Source organism: Tachypleus tridentatus, chromosome 11, assembly GCF_004210375.1.
Source record: "Tachypleus tridentatus isolate NWPU-2018 chromosome 11, ASM421037v1, whole genome shotgun sequence".
Classification (NCBI taxonomy): domain Eukaryota; kingdom Metazoa; phylum Arthropoda; class Merostomata; order Xiphosura; family Limulidae; genus Tachypleus; species Tachypleus tridentatus.
The window spans coordinates 57,095,231-57,113,520 of NC_134835.1; the positions used below are offsets into that span (position 1 = coordinate 57,095,231).

Genomic DNA, 18,290 nt, shown 5'->3' on the forward strand with positions numbered 1-18,290 from the left:
GCGTTAAATCGTTACGTTTGTACAAATATAAAATAGTTCACTAATAAATGGTTAACTTTAATTTATTGATTCATTGGGCTCAGAACAGATAGTTCACGGTACAGCTTTGCGCTTAACAACAAAACAATGAAACACGAAATAAATGTAGTAACATTACTTGGAAAATAAATACACAGCAAAGAATAAGTCAAAATAATACTTTTCTTTGATTTATTGTTCACTAAAATACAATTTTTTTAAAAGTAAATAGAGTATAAATATAAAAGACGAAACAATCATTTTTCTAAAAAGATGTGTAATAGTTTAACACTTTCTGAAAGCGTAAAAACTGAATAACAAAGAAACCAAATAAAGTTCGTTGCCACCAATAAATTTTTATATATGCTATTTCATAAAGAGTTCCTTAATTGTGAAATTCTGATATCAAAATTCTGGGACTTACACAAGAATACAGTGTTGCTTAAGATACTTTTTGAGCAATTTAGGTTTGATTTTTACAAAGAAGTTTCCCTTGAAATTTACTGTGTAAATAAAACTTGAGCATATCTCATGTGTTTTGACATTTAAGTATATGCTTGATTTAAATCATACTGAAATAAAATCTTTCACTTGGTAAAGAATGCTGTACACCTTTAGTTTAGTCAAAACAAAACAAACAATATAAACGTGTTCAAAAATTTCATACGAATAAACTGTGAAAGCAAATACCAAGTAAATGACCCATTATCTTAGGTAAATATAAACTAATACATATGTTAACAGAATTTACTAACATGCTGATTTATATTTTTATGCACTTTATAAGGTTCTCTCTTTAAATCAAAAGTTATGTAACTATAAATTTGGGCATATGTGTAACCCAAGGTTTTTCACTTTTGTAATGTAAACCTAAGCACATAATTTTTACTGACTGCTAAGTCTAAACAGCAATAAAATAATTCAGCCTCATAAGTTAGATTAGACGATTTTAAAACTATTATGTTTAAGTGCCATGTCAACTTATTTTTAATAATAATATTCTGTTTATTTTAGCTACACAATAGGCTATCTGTAACTTGTCTACCATAGGGAATCGAATCTCAGTTTTTAACGTTGAAAGTCTTAACTTACCGCTCACTGGAGCACAATTGTGATAGAAACTAAGTTTTTTTTATGGTATCGGGAGAACTTCCTTGCAATTACATCTGCACTTTTTAGGTATTTTTATTTTTAAAAACGTTTCGTGTTATACACTATTTCGCGTTTTGACATTCTTACAGTATTGCTCTTGGGACTCAATATTTTAGGCTTACAGAATATTGACTTTGATACTAAATCATATTAACACACAATATTTTGATTTAAGCATACAATATATTAGGAATATAATATTAGTTCGACTCAGAATATTTATCTTGACATAATATTTTACCGCAATGACATACACTAGTTTGATGTAGGCAAACGTTATATCAAGTATGCAGTATATCTGTTAGGCAAACAGTATTATCGGTTTAGATATACAATGTATATAGTATATTGGTTTAGGTTGATTGAAAAATATATTTATTTTGTCGCGAAGAGTTTTTTTGGTTTATATATACAATGCATCTGTTGAGTACAAGCATAGGTCAGTTTTGACAAATACTATATCACTTGCGAACAGTATTTTCTTTATAGGTGCACAATGTATTAGTTTGGACATACGTATTATTAATTCGAAAGAAAATAATAATCAATCTGGAAGTGTATTTCAATTAATCCGTACGAGGTATTACATACGTACACGTGTCTAATATCACGATATAAATATTATTCACATTTAAAGAATATACATGATTCTTTATATAGTAAAACTATGTATCCTAAATATTGGAAAATTCGTGTACTAAAACCATATAGATTTTACGAATTATAATTAGTTAAATTATTTGAACTGTTATAAATAGTTGTAAAATATTTGCCAGTTTTGTGTTACAAAACTAAACGTTAGTTTGTGTTAAACACCATTATTATTTGTTATACATGATCTACCATTGCCTATATTAAATTACAACTAAATTTCTTGGAGTTTGAGAAAAAGTAAAGAAAACTGAGAATCAAATAACATTTTCAAGATTACAACATCTTCTTAAATATCTGTACAGTTGGTGAGGCTAATGTGTATCCTTACTGCTGATTTGGCCCTACGTTATAAGATCAGATATCTATAAAACAAGATATGTTTTATTATATCCTAGTATAATGTTACTTATTGATAAGACTAACACATACCCTCACCTCTGTTTAGGTCCTACATTATCAGATAAGATATGTTTTATTATATTACACTATGATGTCATTTAGTTTATTTATTCTTGTTGTTTCAAATTTGCTTAGTGGACTTGTATTCTAACTTATTATTATTCATCAAATTTAAATATGATGTGATAAAGTTCTCCTTTTCAGTTAATATTTACTTGTGATTAAAACAAATTATCTATATATTTCGGAACTAAATCTCTCTCTCTCTATATATATATATATATATATATTCCTTGTAATAGGCACAGCTAATTACACATCGTGTTCAAACCATACTTCTTATAATGATTAGAATATACTGTTTAATCAATTGGGTATTTTCATTGTTAACGATATTCAAGTGATATAAAATTTCAGAAAATGTTTTTCGTCAAATTGAAAAAGTAGAAAAAGAGCAACATTTATTTTACATTTTACTAAACAACAACTGACAAAATTGTTTTGTAAAAATGGCCCGGCATGGCCAGGTGGGTTAAGGCGTTCGACCCTAATCTGAGGGTTGTGGGTTCGAATCCTGGTCACACCAAATATGCTCGCCCTTTCAATAGTGGGAGCGATATAATGTGACGGCCAATCCAACTATTCGTTGGTAAAAGAGTAGCCCAAGAGTTGGCGGTTGGTGGTGATGACTAGCTGCCTTCCCTCTAGTCTTACACTGCTATATTAGGGACGGCTAGCACAGATAGCCCTCGAGTAGCTTTGCGCAAAATTAAAAAACAAACAAACAAACTTTGGTAAAATAAAATATATTGCTTAAATTTGTGTTTTCTCAGCATAAGCAGTAAAACAATTGATAGTACAAACTACATTGTTTCTACATTTTTGCACATTTTGTTTACGAAATAGTTATTATTTATAAAACTAAAACCACAACTAACTGAAGGAGACGTGTAGTAGGTGTAACTATCAGAAGAACAGTCGATATTATCAAAGAATTTCGAAAAACTTGCAGGTAACATGGATATAGAAACATGATTTACATATTACAATTTGTAGACTTAAAAGATAGTTCATTTTAATATAAGGTTTTAATCTTTTTATTAATTCTTTGTTTTTTATTAAGTGCAAACTTACATAATGGCTATTTGTGATGTGCCCATCTTGAGTATCGAAAACCCAGTATTTATCTCGACTAATTCAAGGACGTCGTCAATTTCTATTATTAATCTTTGCAAGTAAATGCCACTTTATTTTTACATTTCCTTTTTTTTTGTAAAAAGAATTTTAGCTAGCATTCACTTATGCTGCCAAAGCTAAAGACAAACAGAGTTCCGAAAACAGTACGCTGTTCTTGGTGGAAATATAATTGATCCAAACTGTAATGTAGACAGACTGGATGAAATATCTAGGCATGAGATATTATCTGTTCCACTAGTGATAGTAAATAACTATAGGCCATCCATTCAAAAGACTTCTCATCGCATCTCTTGAAATTAGAAAGGCTCCTTTCCGTAGAAATGTAACTGAATATGCTTTCACTTCGTATTTTATAAATTAGAAAGTAATTTGCTAGTGTTGGTAAAGGTAATTATATAAAGATAAATGATTGGCTCAGGTTACTGGAAGAGTTATGTGTTGTTGCTAATTTAGTTCACACAAAATACTTCACAGTCAATCAGTTTAAATTCTGGCTAAAGCATATGTTAAATTAACTCCTGGCTGGTATGAAGCTAAGCACCTTCCGTTGGCAATCTTATCACACAAAATTCGCAATATATTAATGACAGAGTAGAAAGCTAAACCTGTCAAAAGAACAAACCTATTTACTGTTAACACTGATTGTCCTGTGGCGGATTCTTAATGAAGTTTATATTGAGTGAGCTGTAATAATATTAAACTTAGCGTAAGTAATATACGGATAAAATAATTTATTTTCGATTGGACAGTAGATGTGGAAAAAACAATGAGCTTGTGATTGTGACGCCCTCAGAAACTTAGGTGTCATAATCATACAGATTCAAAATAAATCAGCTACTTTAACAAGTCGCGCCCTCCAGCAACAGACCAAATGAATCAACTAAAGTACAGTGAAAATAAAGAATTTTGATCGTAGGAGAATCATTGTCTTGCGACCCATTAGTCCTAGATTCAACGAAAACATTGAGAAATTTCAAAACTTATCAAACATTTTCGGTTTAAAGTAAATCAAAGCATAGTTCTATGACATGTTCAATTTGTTTTGTTTTTTATCTAATTTAATCATTGCGAGAAGAAGTACTGATTTATACTGGGTTCAGGTTTGTTTGTAAACATGACTAGTGATTATTTGTAATGTAAAAATTTGTTCATCGGGAGAATAAGAGTGTAAATGTAACACGTACAAAATGTTTTTCAGATTTTAAGTGGTGCAACTGATTTGTTATGTCGTGTCATCATTTTCATCATACGTCAATTCAAGTTTGACGTATATAAAAGATTTAACATAATCTAGTGGTTTAGGGCCCTACGATTTGCCCTCGCGGGTTTCAATCCCACCATTTCAGCCGTGAGAGTGTTACAATATGATGTTTAATCTTACTTTTCTTTGTTAAAAAGCAGACCAAGAGGTGGCAGTGGATGATGTTGATTAACCCTAGTCTTACACTTCTGAATTACAGACGGCTAGCGCATGTAGCCCCCGTGTAGTTTTTAGCGAAATTCAACGGTGAGAAAACCAACAAACCCAAAATAAATGTTTATATAACTTATTTCTCATTGCCACTGTCACTGTCCTTTTCCAACTCAACTGAAATAATAACTATTTTTGGTAGGTAAAGAAGCTGTCCTCATACTGGGGTTTTACAAAAGTTTTTATTCTTGCACTTCACATATTTTTCTCACTTTATTTAATCTTTATTAATTTCATCATCATATAAAGGATTTTTAGTTCTAAGCTCTCTGTCTTTGATACTTGAAGTAACCTAGAATTTTTAGCTGTCTCTTATCAACAGAGTTCGTCCAACTCTGATATTTTTTCAACACGTGAACCTAGAACATTTCAAAAACTCGTTCATTGCCTTATAATACATGCAGATAGAATTTTCCTCAGCTGTCAAAGTTTTCAGTTATGAAAAACTGTGCTGTTACTTCAAGTCAAATTTTTTGTCACGTTTATTCCTCATTTGTTTTTTGTTTTTATCACGTTAGTTTACAGAAGTGATTTGTTGGGCAGACAGCATCACGAAAGAAGAAATAGCTCAGACCGCACAAGGTTTTACAAGGCTTTGTTCAGCTGTAACGACCCCAGGACTGTAGGTTTATTAAGAGTTTTCTCTTATATCCCCCACGACTTCATATTCATATTCGTTAAAGCTCTTAACATATTATTTGAATACTCTTTTTTTTTTTTCTTCTCATAATGTTACGAGACTTTAACTAGTCATTGGTTAACAAATAATTAATTTCCAGTGAAAGAAATAGAGTTCCTTATGAGGATTATGTTAAGAATTAGTTGCAACAATATTGTATTAATTGGGTATTTATTAACTACTTAGAAGTACTTCTCTTTATTTTACTCACCAGATATCCGTTAGCTGCTCAAAAGTATTTCTGTTTATTTAATTCATGAGTTATTTCTTGGTTTTTCTGGACAGTTTTTGTTTATTCTATCAATGAGTTATTTGTTAGCTACTCAGGAGTATATCTGTTTATTTTATTAATGAATTACTTTGGAGATTTGTTTTCATATTGTGGGATATTTGTTAGTTACTTAGAAAAGAGCGTTTCGGTTCTGTCACTGTTTACCAATAATAGTGTTGAAAATGTAATGTGTAAACAACAGATCGGTAAAAGAAATTTCTTGTTAGTTAATTTAGTTTAAATAGTTTTTTGTTATTTTACTCGTATCCACAAAAAAAACAACTACCTTAAAAAGTATTTTATCAAAATATTAATTTTACGAGACATGAGAATGTTGTGACTGTAATCCAAAGAACAAACCTCTCTGAAGTGAGTGTATATCTTCTTTAAAGATGATTCAGTTGCAAATGTAACAAAGGAAACAAGAAACATTCTGGAATTAAAACATTCCTAAATTTTTAGGAATATTTAAAAGCCAAGCATGACCAAGTGATTAATATGCTAAAAATGTGAATTTTAGTGAGCAAGCGTGTCAGTTTTATATAGTAAAACTACATCGAACCCCTTATTTTAGCGTTGTAAATCCCAAGACTCGCCTCTGTCCTACCGGAAACCTTATGATGTAATATAAGAATGAAGACCAATTCCAATATGCGATCAGATGAGAGCAGGTCAAGAGTTTGCGGTGGGTCCTGTTGACTAACCGTCTTTCCTCAAATTATATCAATTAAAATTAGGTATGGCTGTGCTTAGGTAGCATTTTTGTAGCTTCGTAAGAAAATTTGAAAACAACAGAAACAAAGACACCATTTGTATCTCAAGACAACTGGTATGAATATTAAAACTTTTATTAAAAATAGTCGAGAACAACTTTTATAGGTCATTTTCAGGTTAATAAAAACAAACCTGAAGATGACCTAAGAAGATCAAAACGTTGTTCTCTACTTTATTTTAACCAAAGTGTTAATACCCACACCAGACGTCGTGAGATACTTTTTTTTTACTTTAAGTAGGTTTCTCGTCATCACGAAAGACAATAATTATGTTAGACAGCGATGGTGCTTTGAGCGACAACAGTTTTTCAGTAGAAACGAAAGTGTAAAGCAACTAGGCTTTTTATAAAGACAATTGTGGATATAGTTACACGCAATTAATAGCGGTTTTAATGATTTTCAAGTGTCATAATTTCAGAAATTATTAAATTTATATATGTTTGTTTTATCGGATTTCGCGCAGTTACATAAGGCCCATTTGTATTAGTCGTCTCTAATATTTAAATGTTAAACTAGAAAAGAAGAATCTACGATACTGTGTAAGAGCGTTAGGACAAAGTCAAAAATTAAATTTCAAGTTACTTTCAAAGAACAAAGGAAGGTAAATCATAGGTAAAATATAGAAATTTTATTTATATTCATATTTTAGTACAATAGAAATTCGATGGAAGTGTTCGAGTTGAGCAGTTAATACTTTGTGTCCCTCTTCTGCATAATAATTGCAGACAGTCTTTTAGGCATTTCTGTAACATATCTAATCAATATGTCCTTTGGGATTTTACACTAAATGTCTCTAATACTTTCCCATGAAGTTTCTTTGGAAGTGAATTTTGTTTTGTCAAGTGTTTAATTTATGAAATTTCAGATCTATTGAATTAGTTTGATACTGGGACTCCATAGAGTTTATAGCATTATTTGAATGACTCCAGCAGATTCTCTCTTAGCTAAGTAATTTCTGGATAGATCGGATAAGTGTTTAGGGTCATTATCTTCTTGGTAATAAAATACTTTACCAATAATTCGCAAACCAGTGGGTATACCATGATGGATCAATATCTGATGGTACTTGCGCTGGTCGATTATTTCTTCCATTTTGCACATACCTGCTGTTGCCTCAGCAGAACCCACACCTAAACCATTGCATTGTCTCCCTTATGCTACGTCGTAGATGCAATGCATTAAAATAAATATCTTCACCTTTCTTCGGCCGGACGTACAACCTACTCTTTGAACCAGATATTTTAAAATTGGACTCATCTGTCTATAACACGATTTTCTAATCATCAACAGTTCAGTTTTGTACTTTTTTAACAAAGGTCAGTGTCTTGACAATATTTTGAAATCAGAGTAATGTTTTTTTTAAACTGCTACACGACCAAATATTCAATTCGCATTGAGTCTTCTGGATACTCTAGATTTATATGGACGCTTTTATGTCATTTGGTACATGGTTGTTTATCTCAAGCTTGAGATCAGTGGCAGTCTTTCTTCCGTCCCGACGGCTGTATAAACGAAGATACTTAACATCAATATCATTGAGTTTAAGTGTTCTATCTTTTCATTTCCTATTTTCAAACTTTTGTCTGTTTCGTTTTCACGATCTGTGGTATATTGACATTGTTTGGGGAGCATTTCAAGTCTGCATCAATTTGTTGGATAATCCATTCTATAATGACATGCATGAAAGAATTAGCCCCATAAAACGGAAATAATGATAAAATATTCTCTTCTTCTAACATTTCTACACACGCTGTATTTAATATCACCCATTACCAATTATTTACCTACTTTGAATGGAAGAATCTGACTGTCACTACGTAACGCTCTTCGTCAGATTGTAAAACTGTGCGATCTGATCAAGAGTGCATGAACGAAACGTCATCCTCTTCAATTAAAGATAAAACAGTCAAAATTAGCTATTGTTCAACCTATTCTTTAATTCTGATATATTTGTCGCCAATGCAGTTAACTTTATATCTCTCTTTACAAGTGTTTATTTGAATTAGGCATGCAATCTATTGTATAACTTGAAATAGAATAATACATAGTGGTACCGAAAGACACGGTGTATTTTTCTCATAGCAAAGCTATATCGAGTTATCTGCTGAGTTCACCAAGGGGAATCTAACCCCTGATTTTAGCATTGTAAATCCAAAGACTTACCGAAAGACATATTATCCCTATATGAAATTAATATTTCTCAACTTTTGAGGAACGTTCTCCATTGTTTCTCTAAGTAGTCTAAGAAAGTGTATCAGATACCTCCTTTTATGAATTTTTATAAAATGAATGTCTGAAAGTTTTACATTTTATTTCACTCCAGCCCAGAGGACTGGCGAGCGAGCAAAGAGTAAGGTCCTCTTTTTTGTACAAGTGAGAAACTCAAATTACTTATTCTCATAAACGTGTGTTTTGATATAATTCCAGCCTTTTATCTTTAAATACGAATTGCATGCCGAAAAATTATGCAAAACATTAAAAAATAAGATTACATTGGTTATTACACAATTTTAGTCTTATGAACGTATCACATGAAAAATGTTCTGTTCGGACTTATGTACCTTTTTCTTCTGTTCATAATAATGTGACTCTGTATTTATATCGGTTTTTCAAGCGTGAAAAGTGACGCTCATTAATGCTTATTTTACAACTAGATTTCTTATGTTTTTCAGTCACTAAGTACATTCGAATTGGAATTGGAGACAAAAACGACAACCCACCTTACTTTGACCAAGGTATTTATGAAGCCGAAGTAAAGGAAAATGAAGACATTGGACATACTGTCATTACTGTTACAGCTAACGACAAGGATGAATGTGAGTAGCGGTCGTTACACATTTTATATGTTGTGATATTAATACCAATAGTAGTGGCATTCAGAAAGTTGATGTAATGTTTTACATCTTTGATATCACAGGCTTACTTATACGATTATTTTTGCCAGTGTGAATTTTTGCCTGTGTGCCAGAGTACACAGTATATCCATAACCACTTTGACATTTTTAATTTTAAATCTATATTTTCTGGTTTACCTGAACCATGTAAGGGTATTGCTACCACAGCCCTTAGTGGCTCAGCATTAAGTCTGAGTACTGATAAAGCTAAGAATCAGGTTTTGATACCGAGTCGTCAGAACACAGATAACCAACATATAGCCTTACGCCTGACATCCACCAAATAATTATCAATATAAAATGTTCGGAAACGTAAGATGGAATTTCTTCTCGATTCGTAAATTCTTGCCTTTTCAGAGCTTGTAGCTAACAACAGGTCATGAAAAAGAAAACCTTCTTACCACAGTTTTGTTATTTTATGTGTCGTTTTCATATAAATATATATATATTTTTTAATTTTTGGAAGAAATCTAGCACTTACTTTGCGAGTAGCATTTTTTATTTACACATTTAGAAATGATGAATGTGTATTGGGTAAAAACAAGTCCTTACAAAACATACTACTCAGCAATATATATACAAATATAAACAAACTTTTTCTAGCTCATAGACAAGGTCTTAAATTAAGCGCAGATAGCCCTCGTGTAGCTTTACGCGAATTCGAAACTAAAATTAAGTAAAATACATTTGATAAATTGATATTATTTAAGTATATTTTACCATATCAAATAATTCTTACAATTATTGGTTTTTCTTTTCTGTTAAAATAATGCATGAGATGAAAATTTGTGAAGACGTGAACGCTTGATATAACACTTTCAACATATTATTTCACGTCAGTGTTATCCATAGGTAAATTAATATTGAAAAATATACAGTTTTGTAATAACAGCTAATTTTGAAAAATGTATAAAATTTTGCAAAATCCTCTGAACCTTTTCTCTCTCTCTATTCAGGATGCTCGAGTTTTTCCATATTTGTATCAATTGGCATACTTACAAGCAATGAATACATATGTACATGCAAGGGTAGTCCAAAATCTACCCAAATTATGAAAAGAGTATGTTGTTCGTATTAATTTCTATTGAAAGATGTTGACCAAGTGTGATATATTTTCAGAGTTTACTTCCCAGACATATATTAAAATTTTTTCGTTGCCAAAGAGGAACAACCGCCTTGTGAAGTAATAGCTAGAGAGAGTTTGTTTGTTTTTTGTAGCAGTTTCGTCAGGACAACGCGGGTATGTATGCATGGTAACGACAGAGAATGATTAATGTTTAATATGCGTATTTATGATGCATATCAGCAACTATATATAGAAGTTTAAAGTGCCCTTTAAAAGTTCTTGAAACTTTAACTATCACTTCTCGAAAGACGTTGGTTTTTCTAATGGGTTAGACAAAAGGTAAAGAAATAATGTAGATTATACAGTTTATGGTTCCAAGGAACAGACGTGACATAACGTATTTAAACTAAATTCATTTCAAGCTCCCAAATCGACGTCGATCTTTTATTTAAAAAAAATAATAATTTACGTGCATTTCACCTGTTAATTTTCTTCCCCAGAGGAGGAGGGGGACTTATGGTCTCTGCCATTAAAACGAGAAAAACAAGAAAGAAATGAAAATACTGTCAATTATTATTTGAAAAATTAATTTTATTGGGTGTTGTTAACACGATTATAAAGCATATTCATTTTGGTACTTAAAACCTGCTTAACTGGAGGGGATGTTGCCAAGCTGTCAGGGTAATAAAATGAAAAGAACTTGTCTCACTTAACGCATTCTATGTGTATGAAAGGTGAGCGGTTGTTTTAAACGGTTTTTTTTTTCTGTAGTTGTTGTATTTCATTTGCTTTTGATATATTGTATGTTTGTATATATACGTGTGTGTGTTGCTCAAAACAAATCAAAAGGAAGCTTTTCAAGAACATTATAAAATCAACAATAGATAAACAGGTATATCTTTATACATTGATGTTGTTTTTGTTTTGTTTTTTACCTTGTAGTGTAAAACAAAAGTTAATAAAGAAATACACAGTATTTTTGTAAAAGTATGATTTATAAATCATTATGAACTTCTAAAAATGCATTTAAGTGTGCCTTTCTATTATGGGTTGCATGCTGTTTATACGATGACGACATGGGAACTTAGGTTTAAGTTCTTACCTTTCTGTCTTTCATTTGTATTTGTAACCGTTGCTCTTCGTCACGTACGTTTTATTTAAAGTTTTTTCTCAAACTCCCCAACGGAAACGTTGCTTTAAATGATATACGAGCAGTCATTGTCAGCGTATTAAATGTCACCAGACCAAGTATCGTAAACACTTGTGCAAATTAAAAATAAGAATAATTATCACTGTCTTTATTCATATATATATCTTAACACTCCTACGAAAAGTGGGGCCTAATAGGCCCCAGAGCAACTTGAAAGGTTATTAATATTAGGCTAATAATTTTGTATTTAAATGAAATTGCCATTTAAATCCATTAATGAATGGATTAACGAGATTCCCACTGTCCCTATCTACTATCTAGCGAAACCACAGCCAGGGGAACGGGCTTGGAGAAATCAGGACTAGAAACGTCTTTTCGTAGGAGTGTTAATTTTAATTAAAATAAGTGTATGATTCGTTTGTGAATAGCTTCATTCAGCTTGATATTCATTACCTGTTTTATATTGGACAGCTCGGTACTCAGAATGCGAGTTAAAACCATAAAAATGGTTTACAGTTTGTTACTGAACTTTAATATTGTGCTTTATCGTCGTGTTTCCTGCATAAATGTATGTTTTATGTACAGTAAAAGTACTAAATCCGACAAAAAAATGGCTGGACTAATTTTTGTTGATGTTTGAAGACGTGTTTTCTTTAAAAACATTTTTACTACATGAAATATTTTAGAAAGATTAGGCATCGATCAATTACATTTTTCTCCAAGATCATCGTCACATCAAACAAAGCCAGTGAAAAACAATGAGCATGTGAAAATAATCTGTGTTTAGGAAAGTTACAGCAAGAAATAATTAATTAATGGAGCAAGCACAGTTTGCTGGACTGCGTGCCGGGATTACGTGGTTCGTGTCGCGTTAACACAAAACAAAACTCTCGCTCCTTGAATACGTCTGTCTGAATAATGGGATTTGAAATAGCGTATTCACTGCCCTAGAGTATGGTAAGACGCGAACTTTAAACCGTCATATACAAAGTTCAAGCATGCTAAACCATTAGATCACATCCAATTCTGAACCATCTGTATAATAAATAATCCACCATAAATTGTAAATTGATCTGAAAAAAAAAAATAATACGAAAATTACAATTTCTCAAACATTTACGAATATTTATTTTCCTAATACCTTGGCACTGTTTATACATGCTATTTTCAGTCATTAGCGGACGAATTTAGGAGGAAAAAGCGTATAAGTACAGTACATTTACATAAGGATTTTAAATCATTAACCAGTTAGGCTTATCATGACCAGATGGATATTGCGCTCGACTTGCAATGTGATTCGTTCATATAAGAGTAGTTCAATTGTTGGCGGTAGGTGGTGATTACTCGCTGTCTTTCACTGCTGTAGCGGACTTAATATCATTTTAATATCTCTGTTTGTTTCAGTTTAATGCATACTTAGAAATGTATGTAACTTATATTGTTAAATGTGTATTGTACGCGCCCCGCCTGTTCTCTAAATTTGTAGATTTTCGAGAGTAAGAATCAACAATATAAATTTTACGAAAGCACTAGAGCATTTTCAAATATTGTTGCTGCCACATGAACTTTCGAAAACGTCGCCTTAAAGTTTATAAATGAAAATGCCGAGAGACAATTACATATAATAATGCTGGTCAACTACAGTCAGTACACTATAAGTCTTGGAAGCTATAATTGTAATTAATGCTTACTAATTGGAAAACTACAAAATTTAACCAGGAACATTTATAGATTTGGAACATTATAAACCGTTTAACATCAATACAATTTTGTACAATACCTGAAATTATAATATGCAGCGTATTAAACTAGATAAATAGAAACAATAGCAAGTGCTGGTAAAGATAATTAAGTATACGTAAGCAGTTCAAAATATTTATAACAAATCTGCACAATAACAAAGATGAATTAAACTGTATGAGATATAGAAAATACAAATTATACTATTGTATGAAAAAGAGTAACTGTGGTAGTAATACCTTAAAAATGTTCCATCCTTCCATTTGTTCACCAAACCACAGAACAAAAAAACCTCTCCCAGCATGGCTAGGAGGATAAGGCGCTCGACTCGTAATCCGAGGGTCGCGAGTTCGAATTCACATCACACCAAACATGCTCCCCCTTTCAGCCGTGGGAGCGATATACAGTGATGGTCAATCCCACTGTATCATGTGACTTAAAAATACAGGGTGTTCGGAAAGTCACTGTACAGTTTTGAAAGCAGTTTTTAACACCATTCGTTCAGTCTATTTCAAGCCAGCAACTGATAGCAGTGTTTAGAAACAAAATAAGAAGGATCCAAGCCTGTATTGATGCTAACGGGGGTCACTTTCAACATTGTTTATAATAGTCATTCATATTTACCTTCTGTATTCTATATTGAAAGATGTCTGTTAATAAATATATAAGTGCACAGTGGCTTTCCGAACACCCTGTAGAATAATGTGAAGAAAGTAAAGCATAACTTTTATATTGTGAAATAACACCTCCTTTACTAGAATGATATGAAATACTATTAGGAGAAGGTAATTCAGAAACCTAAAATTGAAAATAATGTATTTATTGTAGGTATTAATATACAAGTAACATCAGAACTGTTACTGAACCTAGACTGCTTTATCTCTTTATGATGTATAATGCATAATAATAAATTTCTAAGAATGAACCTCATTTGTTGAGAAATTGTATTATTCGGACTGTAAACATTGGATGGCATATCAACAGAACGCAGTTTCGCTTACGTTTCATAATATCGGACAAATGTAGTGAATTCCTCTGTTGGTATAAGTTTGCAATTAAAAGTAATAATTTATGTCATATATTTCACTTTCATGATTATTGTATCTTAATTTTCGTCGTTGACCGAAACGTATTAGTTAGAACAAAATCTGCGCGGAGACCATGGAGTTAATTAGAGATTATTCTGATATCACATATGACATGTTGATCAGTTTTACCCTTAAAAGCCTCTGACAACGCTGAATAAATACATTGTTGGCAGCATTGCTTGTTAGCTAATGGCTCGAGGGAACTTCCCGGAGGTCTCAAATATGACAAAGGCCTAATCTTATGGTTGACACTGTTTCGAAGAGAGCAGTCGTATACAATTCCGTGTTATATGACACGCCCTCATGGTAGAGCCATTTGGAAGACATTTTACATTTGATGAGGGAAGATTGTAATGACTGTTTGATGCAAATTATAATGATTATAGCTCTCAAACTGATGTTTAGCATCAGATTTAACAATCAGATTGACGAGTCCCCTACGAATATTAGGACAACTAACAGTTATTAAGACTCGTTAAAACAAAGAAAGCTATATATATATATACATCAACTGATGGCGTTATTTATTTCTTTAAGTTGACAGAAGTAGTGGGAGCATTGTTCGGTCTTTAAGTTATAAATTTAATCGTTAAAATACAAAATCTACGTTGAAACTGCAACTAACTGACTGAGTGTTATTTAACACATACCACAGACTGTTTTATAGTACATTATAGCTTTATGAGAGGAGTCCGCTATTCTTAGGAATATGATAACACCACACTGATAAAGCAAAATAAATATATTTCTCGATATGAACGGTTCACGGCGTTCATTTAAAACTTCCTTTTACCTCTAGCAACAACAAGTTGTATATCTTGAATGTGTTGTGCAAAATATAGCTCAAACAGATTTTGTTCACATCAATCATTAGGTTTTAAAAATATTAAATACACTACGACTTTCAAGCCACTTTTGGAGTCAGTTGTTATTATTTTAATAATCCGTCCAATTACGAGGCCCGGTTAAGTGGGTTAAGGCGTTCGACTGGTAATCTGAGGGTAGCGGGTTCAAATCCTTGTTGCACCAAACATGCCCGCCCTTTCATGACTAGTGATGACTAGTTGCCTTCCCTCTAGCCTTACACTGCTAAATTAGGAACGGCTAGCGCAGATACCCCTCGTGTAGCTTTGCGCGAAATTAAAAAAACAACAAAAAACATATAGTCCAATTACGTAGGAGTGCGTAATTAATCAAGCACTGTCAGAGGCATGTAAGCTGATCCTTGGACAGTTATCTATTATATATTAATTGACAAAAAAATCTTCAGTAAAACGCGAAAATAATTTCCCCTTCACGATTTTCGTCCTTGGCCATTTGTATGTTTAAAATGACAAATGCGTATCACTGTCATTTTAAAAATTCGTATGTCCATTCAGTTGGCCATTGCCATGAATACTAAAAGTAAAACATTTTCGAAAGTTTGTTCAAAAATTTACATTAAAATAAGTTTCGCAAAATAAACACATAAAAAATCATTTCAATAATGCTTTACTTAAATAAAGAAAATATGTTGTTTTATAAACAGGCATTCAGTAAGCGATCTATAGCTCTGTTGATAGGAGTTTATTGTCGGTTCTGTTTATATATTACCGTACTACTTCGAATTTAAGATACATCCCACTGTTAAAAAGGAATTAAAAATTGTATGATAATTAGAAACAAGTAAATATGTTCTAAAATAATTTATTAATGAATCAAAAATGTCAGTAATGTATTTAAAATGAAATATAACAAAAATATATCAAATATACAGGAAATGTAAAATATTCATCACAGTAATGTTTCTTCCTGCTTTCTTTATTTAATCAGAATGGTACTCCAATATTTCTTCTGACTCAATGTTTAATTCTGAAGCCAAAACATATATATCGCTTGATTCACTATTGTCCCAAATAATGTCAGCTTGCGTTCCATCTTCCACATTGGATAAACAATATTTTTAAAATAATTTTCTAATAATACTGTCCAACATTTCTTTCCAAGCTTTTGAAATCCACTCCATTATTGTTGAGACTGATACCCTTCTTATTATACCACTCGGTGTCAAAACATGATTGTCTTTATTCAGCCAAGCATCATAATGTTTACAGATACAATCTTTGAATGACTTGTTAATGAACACATCAAGAAATTGTTACTGGCTTGTCATTCCACCAGGTATTATCACTAGATCACTATTTTTTCCTTAACCTGCTCTTAATTTGATCGAAGAGATGGCCAAGAAATGCATCCATTATAAGCATGCTCTGTTGCGTTAATAATGCACCAGGCCGATGTGCCCACATACATACCAACCACTCTTCCATTAACTCTGATGTCGTCCATGAAATTTTTTGCGCACGAACGATTACATCTTTGCAAAAATTTTCTTTTAGCAATGATTTTTCTGTTTAATATGACATACGGTGGTAATTTATTTCTATCTGCAGTTATACATAGCATGACACTAACTTTTAACTTTTCATAACCAGTGGTTTTTATTGTCACCTGTTTTTCTTCTTTTGCATTTACAGTGTAGCTGGGTGACATGTCGAACAAAACTGCCGTTTTATCTGCGTCACCGATTTTTTAGGGAATTCTGATTACTTTGTTGTAAACCAATAAAGTAACTTTCATATTCAATAAGTTTTGTTTCAATATCTGATGGCAATGTTTCACTAATTGTTGTCCTTCGCCGTAATGATAAATTTCTTACACCAGCCACGACTAGCTTTGAAAGAAATACTATTATTTCCTGAACATTTTTTACTTTTAACATTAAGACTTCTCTCGTTACAAGTTGTCCTTGATTTCGTAACTCTCTGAAAAACGTTAAGACGACGGCCTAAATTTCAAGATGTCTTCATTTTCTTGAGCCAGAAAATGACTTTGTACATTTCTTGCAAGTAAAAACATACTACACCAACGACGTACATTTGCTTCACTCACTGTATATTTTTTACCTGCTACACGATTCCCAATATCTTCGGCGCACAAAATAACCTTTCTTCTAAATTTGGCATCGTACGTAAAACGCTTTTCCATGGGCAGAAAGCACAATAAAATAGCGTCTGAACAACAGGAAAGTCAGACAAAGTCTTAGAAGAGTAACATCCAACTGCATCGCTGGAGGCGCTGACATCGGCAAATTAGATGTTTTGTACGTGTTTTGTTTTCAAGACTTTCGAAGAGTGGAAAGTAATAGCTCGAATTTTAGACGCACTCTAATTTTCAGTTCGGAAACAGGAGAAAAAAGATGCGTCTTAAATTCGAGTAGTACGTTAAGTGGTTAGGGGTGCTCGAATTCCCTTGACAACAAATATGCTCACCCTTTCAGCCGTTGGGGCGTTATAATGTGTTTTGGTCAATCCTACTATTCGTTGGTAAAAGAGTAGCCCATGAGTTGGTGGTAGGTGGTGATAACTAGCTGCCTTCCCTCTAGTCTCACACTGCTAAATTAGGGACGGCTAGTGCAAATAGCCCTCGTGTAGCTTTGCGCTAAATTCGAAAACAAACAATCAAACAAATCGTTGCGAAATAACTTTGGCGTACAGTTTTTACGAAAAACAATGATGTTTAAAGCGTAGGTTGTAAACTCTAGTCTCCATGTTCATTATTAGACGAGTAGTCCTAGTATAGCTTTGCGCGAAAAAACAACAACCTTTACAGAAGGAATGTAGACAATACGTTTATTCTTTTTCACAATAAGGATTACTGCTCAAATTTTTTAAAATACCTTACCTCACAAGATCCTTC

General features: G+C 32.3%; 1 pseudogene across 1 annotated transcript in view; it reads left to right on the plus strand.

Annotated features, from left to right (window-relative positions):
• LOC143232212 (neural-cadherin-like) overlaps positions 1 to 18,290 on the plus strand; it is a 97,744-nt pseudogene that overhangs the window by 9,833 nt on the left and 69,621 nt on the right. Inside the window, exon 2 of the transcript XR_013017435.1 lies at positions 9,287 to 9,430. The product of XR_013017435.1 is annotated as a neural-cadherin-like (transcript). The remainder of the gene's footprint in view (positions 1 to 9,286; positions 9,431 to 18,290) is intronic.